Raw genomic sequence first — 9,696 nt, forward strand, 5'->3', positions numbered from 1 at the left:
GCTACCTTTCCTATCCTCTACTATCCCCCCTCCCCTCCCCTCCCATCTTCTCTCTCTACCCCATCTACTGTAATTCATTTCCCTCCATGTTTGTTATCCCATTCCCCTCATAACCTCTTATATATAATTTTGTAAAACAATGAGGGTCTCCCTCCATTTCCATGTGATTTCCCTTTTTTTTTCCCTTTCCCTCCCGCCTCATGTCTCTGTTTAATGTTAAACTTTTCTTCCTGCTCTTCCTCCCTGTTCTGTTCTTAGTTGCTCTCATTATATCAAAGAAGACATTTGGTATTTGTTTTTTAGGGATTGGCTAGCTTCACTAAGAATAATCTGCTCTAGTGCCATCCATTTCCCTGCAAATTCCGTGATTTTGTCATTTTTTAGTGCTGTGTAATACTCCATGGTGTATAAATGCCACATTTTTTTTATCCATTCATCTATTGAAGGGCATCTGGGTTGATTCCACAGTCTGGCAATTGTGAATTGTGCTGCTATGAACATCGATGTGGCAGTATCCCTGTAGTGTGCTCTTTTAAGGTCTTCAGGAAATAGTCCGAGAAGGGCAATAGCTGGGTCAAATGGTGGTTCCATTCCCAGCTTTCCCAGGAATCTCCAAACTGCTTTCCAAATTGGCCACACCGGTTTGCAGTCCCACCAGCAGTGTACAAGAGTACCATTTTCCCCACATCCTCGCCAGCACTCGTTGTTGTTTGACTTCGTCATGGCTGCCAATCTTACTGGGGTGAGGTGGTATCTTAGGGTGGTTTTGATTTGCATTTCCTTGACTGCTAGAGATGGTGAGCATTTTTTCATGTACTTGTTGATTGATTGTATGTCCTCCTCTGTGAAGTGTTTGTTCATGTCCTTGGCCCATTTGTTGATTGGGTTGTTTGTTTTCTTATTGTCTAATTTTTTGAGTTCTTTGTATACTCTGGATATTAGGGCTCTATCTGAAGTGTGAGGAGTAAAAATTTGTTCCCATGATGTGGGCTCCCTATTTACCTCTCTTATTGTTTCTCTTGCTGAGAAAAAACTTTTCAGTTTAAGAAAGTCCCATTTGTTGATTCTTGTTATTAACTCTTGTGCTATGGGTGTCCTGTTAAGGAATTTTGAGACCATCCCCACAATCTGCAGATCGGAGCCAACTTTTTCTTCTATCAGACGGAGAGTCTCTAATTTGATATCTAGATCCTTTATCCACTTTGAGTTGACTTTTGTGCATGGCGAGAGTAGGGGATTCAGTTTCATTTTGTTGCATATGGATTTCCAGTTTTCCCAACACCATTTGTTGAAGATGCTATCCTTTCTCCATTGCATGTTTTTAGCTCCTTTATCAAATATAAGATAGTTGTAGCTTTGTGGATTAGTCTCTGTGTCCTCTATTCTGTACCATTGGTCCACCCGCCTGTTCTGGTACCAGTACCATGCTGTTTTTATTACTATTGCTCTGTAATATAGTTTGAAATCTGGTATCGCTATACCACCTGATTCACACTTCCTGCTTAGAATTGTTTTTGCTATTCTGGGTCTTTTATTTTTCCATATGAATTTCATGATTGCTTTATCTATTTCTACAAGAAATGCCGTTGGGATTTTGATTGGCATTGCATTGAACCTATAGAGAACTTTTGGTAATATCGCCATTTTGATGATGTTAGTTCTGCCTATCCATGAACAAGGTATATTTTTCCATCTTCTAAGATCCTCTTCTATTTCTTTCTTTAGGGTTCTGTAGTTTTCATTGCATAGGTCTTTCACCTCTTTTGTCAGGTTGATTCCCAAGTATTTATTTTTTTTGAGGATATTGTGAATGGAGTGTTTTTCATCATTTCCATTTCAGAAGTTTTGTCGCTGATATACAGAAATGCCTTTGATTTATGTGTGTTGATTTTATATCCTGCCACTTTGCTGAATTCATTTATTAGTTCTAGTAGTTTTTTTGTAGACCCTTTTGGGTCTTCTAGGTATAGAATCATGTCATCTGCAAATAGTGATAATTTAAGTTCTTCTTTTCCTATTTTTATGCCTTTAATTTCTTTCGTCTGTCTAATTGCTCTGGCCAGTGTTTCGAGAACTATTTTGAATAGAAGTGGTGATAGGGGGCATCCCTGTCTTGTTCCAGATTTTAGAGGGAATGCCTTCAATTTTTCTCCATTCAGAATGATGCTAGCCTGAGGCTTAGCATAGATAGCTTTTACAATGTCAATGTAAGTTCCTGTTATCCCTAGTTTTTCTAGTGTTTTGAACATAAAGGGATGCTGTACTTTGTCAAATGCTTTTTCTGCATCTATCGAGATGGGGTTGAGATAATACCGTGCACTTTATCAGATCATAATGGAATGAAACTGGAAATCATTGATAAAAGAAGGAAGGAAAAATCCTACATCACATGGAAAATGCACAATATGTTACTGAATGATCAATGGGTTACAGAAGACATAAAGAAGGAAATCAAAAAATTCTTAGAGATAAATGAAAATACAGACACAACATATTGGAATCTATGGGACACAATGAAAGCAGTTTTGAGAGGGAAATTCATCGCCTGGAGGTCATTCCTCAAAAAAAGGAAAAAGGAACAAATAAATGAGCTCACACTTCATCTCAAAGCCCTAGAAAAGGAAGAGCAAAACAATAGCAAATGTAGCAGAAGGCAAGAATTAATTAAAATCAGAGCAGAAATCAATGAAATTGAAACAAAAGAAACTATTGAAAAAATTAACAAAACAAAAAGTTGGTTCTTTGAAAAAATAAATAAGATCGACAGACCCCTAGCCATACTAACAAAGAGAAGAAGAGAGAGAACTCAAATTACTAACATACGGGATGAAAAAGGCAATATTACAACAGACGCTTCAGAAATACAGAAAACAATTAGAAATTATTTTGAAAACCTATATTCCAATAAAATAGAAGATAGTGAAGACATCGATAAATTCCTTAAGTCATATGATTTGCCCAGACTGAGTCAGGAGGAAACTCACAACTTAAACAGACCAATATCAATAGACGAAATAGAAGAAGCAATCAAAAGACTTCCTACCAAGAAAAGCCCAGGACCGGATGGGTATACAGCGGAGTTCTACAAAACCTTTAAAGAAGAATTAATACCAATACTTTTCAAATTATTTCAGGAAATAGAAAAAGAGGGAGCTCTTCCAAATTCATTCTATGAGGCCAACATCACCCTGATTCCGAAACCAGACAAAGACACCTCAAAGAAAGAAAACTACAGACCAATATCTCTAATGAACCTAGATGCAAAAATCCTCAATAAAATTCTGGCGAATCGGATACAAAGGCACATCAAAAAAATTGTGCACCATGATCAAGTAGGATTCATCCCTGGGATGCAAGGATGGTTCAATATACGGAAATCAAAATGTTATTCACCACATCAATAGACTTAAAGATAAGAACCACTTGGGACTTCTTAAATAAACAGCCTGTTCTAAATAACTGTAATTTTATCAAACACATTTTCCCATTAAATTCTAATAATAGCAGAGGTCGTCAAAAGACTAGCTGAAATCAGGATTATTTCTTTAAACTCTTTTAAAATATTTTCCTGGATTGCTATTAACTCTAGTTTTGTAGTTTTGGGGTACCCATTGTTAATCTGTTATGAGCACATCTTCCATGGGGTTATTTGTCATGCAATATGGATACACTGATGTAGGTGTCACTCCTCTCTGCAATGCTGGTCAGAAACAGAACCAGAGGTGTGTGACAATGTACTCTGATAATTAGCATGAAATTCGTAAACGGTAAGTCTCTTCTATTTGTAGTACCCCTATTTAAGTACCCACCAACTTAAAAACTCTTCAAAAAACTCTTCAAAGATACTAGACTAGATGCTTTTCCTAAGATTAGTTTTATATCCTGGGAGGTCTGAACTGACTTAGAGGCATTAATTGTGATCCTGTCATTTCCCCCAATGGGTACAAAGCTAAATTTATCATTGATTGGAAGTCTTAGACTGACGGGGAATAAACAGAAACCTCAAAATATGGACTGATCTGTTTAAGTTAAATAAGCTCACAGCAATAGTGCTTTTGCATTCTAAGACCAGAATATGAAGTTTCTACTTAAGAATTAAGTAAATGGGATGGATAAAACACATTGGAACTTTTGACTTTAAGAGAAGTGTTCAAAAGTCATAAATTTTAAGAACATTTTGAAAGCATCATGACCTTAGAAAACTTGGATTCTTTTCATTTGGTTTAGTGAATTCATAGTTTCAATAGCTGGCTGCACTTTGTGTACAGAGCACCATTTATGTCCCTCAGTAGAGCTAAATCTTTCAAAAGTTTTTGAAAATATTGCTCTGGGCATATTGTTATAACCGAATATATCAGCTTCCATAGCAAGAAGACAAAGTGATTCTGGACTTAAACAGATGGGTTATATAGGAACCTTGATGGAGATGAAATCAAACTTCCTTCCTGTGATTGATTCCAGTCTTTGGGACTCTATTTCATCACTTGAAAATAAGTTTGATGCCATAGAAGTGTCTCCCCCGAGCCAGAACTCAGATTCTCACTACTAACTTCATTTGTCCCTAGTGCTGTGATTGCCATTTCTGTAGATTATACTTTATATTTTGCTTTAAACTGTATTATATAATGTACAATTTCAAGCTTATATTTTCTTATTTAAAATAAATGTGTATTCATATTTGATACATTCCAAAAGTCATATACATTAAATGAAGATTATTTATAAATCCACAATTTGGAGAAAGTTTTGTAAGATAGAAACTAGAAACTCATACTAGAGGAGCTCATTTTCTGCCCCTGTAGCCACACCTGCAGAGGTGACTGCTACATGAAGTACTGTCGACATCCTTCTAGTTTTTCTTGCATCTTCAGCAGAGTTTCAGATAAATCCTAAACACAGATCTACCATAGTTTGGATCTGGGTTGTCCCTTAAATGTCCCTGTGTTCATGTCCTTGTCCCCAGCCCATGGAGCTATTGGGAGATGATGGAATCTCTAAGAGGTGGGAGCTAGTGGGTGGTCTTCTGATCTTTAGAGGTGTACTCTCCAAGGGAGTGTGTGACCCTGGTCTCTTCCTCTTTTTTTTTTTTTTTGGTTTCTAGATGCCAGACATGCGTAGCATAGTCCACCATACATGCACTCCCCACCATGATATGGTGTTTTGTTGAAGGACAAAAAATAACACAGACAATAGATTAAAGACTGGAATTAAATTATTATAATTAAGACTGGAATCTTTAGAACTGTGACTCAAACTAAACATTTTTTCAGGAAAGTTGGTTATGTCAGATATTTTTTACACTCATGGAAAGTTGACTACCATAAGATTGAATATATAAAGTACCTATTTTATAGAATGAACCAATATGCAGTTTTTGAGGGTTTACTCTTCCCATGAAGTAAGGAGAGTGTCATTAATTCTTAGTGACCTGCATCCAAAGGCACGTTTGGCAAATGGAAGATATTCAAAAATTGCTATGTGGACAAATGCAGCGCTATTAGAGGTATATGCACATGTGATTTAAGCACAAAAATGGGAAAATACTGGAGTGGGATTCTTCTAAATTATTTAGAACATCTTTGTGAAGATTTTGTAAATGTATCTGCATTTATTTTTTAAGTGAAAAATTTTCCTTTTTTTTTAAGAGAGAGAGAGAGAGAGAGAGAGAGAGAGAGAGAGAGAGAGAGAGAGAGAGAGAGTGTTTTATTTATTTTTTTAGTTTTTTGGCGGACACAACATCTTTGTTGGTATGTGGTGCTGAGGATCGAACCTGGGCTGCACGCACACCAGGCGAGCGCCCTACCGCTTGAGCCACATCCCCAGCCCGAAAAACTTTTCCTTTTTACAAATTTATTCATAGCTGATACATAAAAACATAAAAATTGTACATATGAATGGGGTACCACATGATGTTTAGATTTATGCATATAATCTATAATGTTTAAATCAGATTAAATGTAGCTATGTCCTCCAACATTCATCATTTCTTTATATTGAGAAATTTCAAAATACTTTCTTCTAGCTTTTTGAAATGTACAATACATATGATCATCATCTATAATCACACCAGTGTTCAGGGGCACACTAGAGACTCTTGGTCCCTTCTAACCGCAACTTAGTACCCATTTGTCAACTTTTCTCCCGCCCTCCCTCTCCACTCCCTGGCCTCTTGTAAACATGTCCTATTGGAGAGATTCTTTTTCTAAGGTTTCAGCCATTGCCTAATTTAAGGATCTCTGAAACTACCAGCTTTCTTTGATATAGATTTTTACCTTGAAATATCTATGATGCTGAATCATCGAGTGTTCATTCTCAGTGTACCATTTGCAGTTGGATACAGCTTTAAATAAATGAAGTAAATTCAGATAAAGTAACCTTGCTGATGGCTACCTTCTTGCATTTCCTTCCTTGACCAATCCCAGCTCTTATGTGGGTATGTTGTCTTATTTATGACCCTGCGGAATGTGGGGTGTTGTCCGTGTAACTTTCTTGCTGTTTTGCCCTGAGAACCTGATGTTTACACTTGAACCTCATACACTGCAGTTGCTCCTCTTCTGGGATCTGTGGGTCAATGAACACGGGTAGGTTGCTCAGCCTAAGCTATTTTGTTCCCCACAAAAATTTCTTATTTATTTATTTACTTATTTATTTTTTGTAGCAGGGATTAAATCCAGAGGGGCTTAACCACTGAGCAACATTCCCAGTCCTTTTTGATTTTTTGTTTATTTTGAGACAGGGTCTCACTAAGTTGCATAGGACTGTGCTAAGTTGCTGAGGCTATTCTCAAACTTGAGATCCTCCTGCCTCAGCCATCTGAGATTCTGGGCCTACAGATGTGTGTCATCACACCCGGCTTTATTTTTTTAAAAGATAATTTTTATTGGTGTATTATAATCGTACATAATAGTGGATTTTGTTATTACATAGTTGTACATGAACATAACAATTTGGTCAATTTCATTCCTCAGTGCCTCCCCATTCAAAACCTTCTTTTAAGTACAGCTTTATATTAGAAAACATGAGATATTCACCAATTTGGTTATGATTTTTAGAAAAGGACTTAATAATAAAATTCATTAAAATTAATAAAATATTTAGAAGAGGTTCAGAACGTTAAAATGTGCCTTTCCCCTTTATGTTGCTTAAATTCAAAAGCCATATTTTATCTTAGTTCTCAAATTCAAAATTAATATTACATATAATAAAATAAAAAAAAATCTTATTTACTCATCCAAATCCTTTTAGTTGACTGGCAAAGAAACCTAATGAATCTAAAAATCAGTTTATGTAAGGGAAGAATTAGTAGTGTGGATTTAGGAAGCATGGCTGTATTAGGAAAGTAGAAACTCTTCCATCATTGTCTCTTAGCTCAGGTAGCATGTGTGTTTACCTCACTCTCAAGAGTCTTCCCAAGGAGTATGCATGATGGCAGCCCCATTTTGTTCCTTCCCCTTTTCCCTCCCTCCTTTCCTCCTTGCTACATCCTTCCTTCTCTTCATCCTTATCTTTTTTTCCTCTCCTCTCTCCTTTCTGTTTTACTTCTTTTGATATTACTACTAAATGTCTAATTTTACATTGACCAATTTTCTATTAGAAGGTAAACACATGAAAACAGGACATTTGTCTGTTTACCTTTGTGCCTGTAATATTTAGAAATTTATGTTTGGTAATCAATGAAATATTGGTTGGTTTCACTGGGCATGGTGGCACATGCCTGTGATTTCAGCTACTTGGGAAGCTGGGGGAGAAGGTTTGTAGGTTTGAGGCCAGCAATGTTAGCACATTCCTGACTCAAAAAATCAAAAGGGCAAGGAGTTCAGTGATGGAACACCCCTGGGTTCAACTGTCAGTACTGCAAAACAGAGTAAAACAAACTCATTTAACAATTCCAGGCCTAATGCTATTTCCAGTAACTTTTTTCCCCTCAACTATTTTTTTTTTGCAGGTAACTTTAATAAAGCTCTCTTATTTGAAACACAAAGAATGGAAAGCAAAATATTCCTAGTGTAATTTGTATCAATGTTGTAGCATCATTTTTTTTTCATTTATGTCAACATCAATTAAGTCTGGTTTTTCTTGTAATCTGTCTTGAAGGAAATTATCAACCCCAAATAGCCAGAAATTCTTAAACTTTTAAGATTGTTTGAAATTTCACACATTAAAATATATTATTTATTATTAAGCTTTCTTAAATAGTGAAAAATCTCTAGGAGTTAATTTTTTTTTTCCCATTGTGAATTAATATATCAGAGAGTACATCTCTTTAAGTCTAGGAGATATCAGAAAGAGATTCAGATGGTGAGGTGAGAAGGTTTCAAGAGTTTAGTGCTGTGGAGAATGGGATAGACAGCAGAATACATCAGTCACTAGAATGGCAATATGTAAATCAATGGAAATGTAACTGATGTGACACAGCAATCTGTATACGGGGTAAAAATGGGAGTTCATAACCCACTTGAATCAATCTGTGAAATATGATATATTAAGAACTATGTAATGTTTTGAACAACCAACAATAAAATAATTTAAAAAAAAAAGAGTTTAGTGCTAAGGAGATGGAGGGCTAGCTGGGGTGTCAGTGACAGGAGCCTGGATCTGTGAGATTGGATGGAAGAGAGGCTGAGAGAAGAGGCCACTTCCAAATTCTGAACAGAGCTCACATTGGATAGTGACAGAGATGGAAGGTTTGGGGAAGGGATCACAATAAGAAGATGGCGAGAACTTAGAGATGGAAGGAACATTTAAATCAATTCAGTTTTTCTTGTTCTCTTTGTTTGTTTATGATTGGCCTAGCAATATGCAATAATTTGTTCTTGAAACTCATCCAAGGTGGTATGAGAGACAGACCTAGCACTGCCCAGAGTAGGTTTCTGGTTTCGATAGGAGATGGACCATTGTGTTGGTGGAAGTTGTCTTGCTTATTGGAGAGGAAAAATGTCCAAATGTGAGATGCCCTGAGTGTGAAGAGGCTGAGAAAGTTTGTGTGCTCACAGACACCTTGAAAAGAGAAACTCTAATGCTTATTGGAAATCTGACCTCTCTTCGCTTCTGTACAGTTAGCTCTCTATAGAGCTGTATTTTTTTTTTTCGTGGCAGAAACCAATAATAACAAACACCCACCCCACTGTGGAGAAAAGCAATAGAACCTAGCAGTTTGTGAGATCATACAATTTTGATTACTCCAGAGTCTCTGGATGGCTCTTCTTCAGGTAGGAAAGTGATCATCATACTATATGCCCAACACCTGGGGGAACAAAATTGTCAACAAAATATTTTCAAGGCTTAACAGCAAAAATTATATTTAGCTTGGAAAAAATAATGGGTATTATAACGGAGCTGTTTCTCTAAGGTGGTTTCATTAGTTTGGTAAAAATATCAAAACAGTTAAGGGAGTGTTTCTGGAAGTTTCTGAGTTATGGTCCCATCTTCTCATATCCAGTCTTTTTCTCCCGTCTCACAGGTACTAGAAGAGTCTTTCTCTTTTCCTAATATCCAGTTCTGTGATGCATATTCTCCATGGGGATGGTGTACTTATTACTTTTGGGGGAAAAATAATCACCATCCTGAGGTATGTGGGGCATAGATGGCCCCTGGCACCAGGTAGCATTCCTTTTGTAAAGGTTCTATCATTAGTGTACTGAGAAACAAATGCACAATAGGGTGCAATGTTTAGAGCATTTGAAAGATAGGAGCAGG

The sequence above is a fragment of the Spermophilus citellus genome (assembly GCF_964194105.1).
Source record: "Spermophilus citellus genome assembly, chromosome: 6".
Lineage (NCBI taxonomy): Eukaryota > Metazoa > Chordata > Mammalia > Rodentia > Sciuridae > Spermophilus > Spermophilus citellus.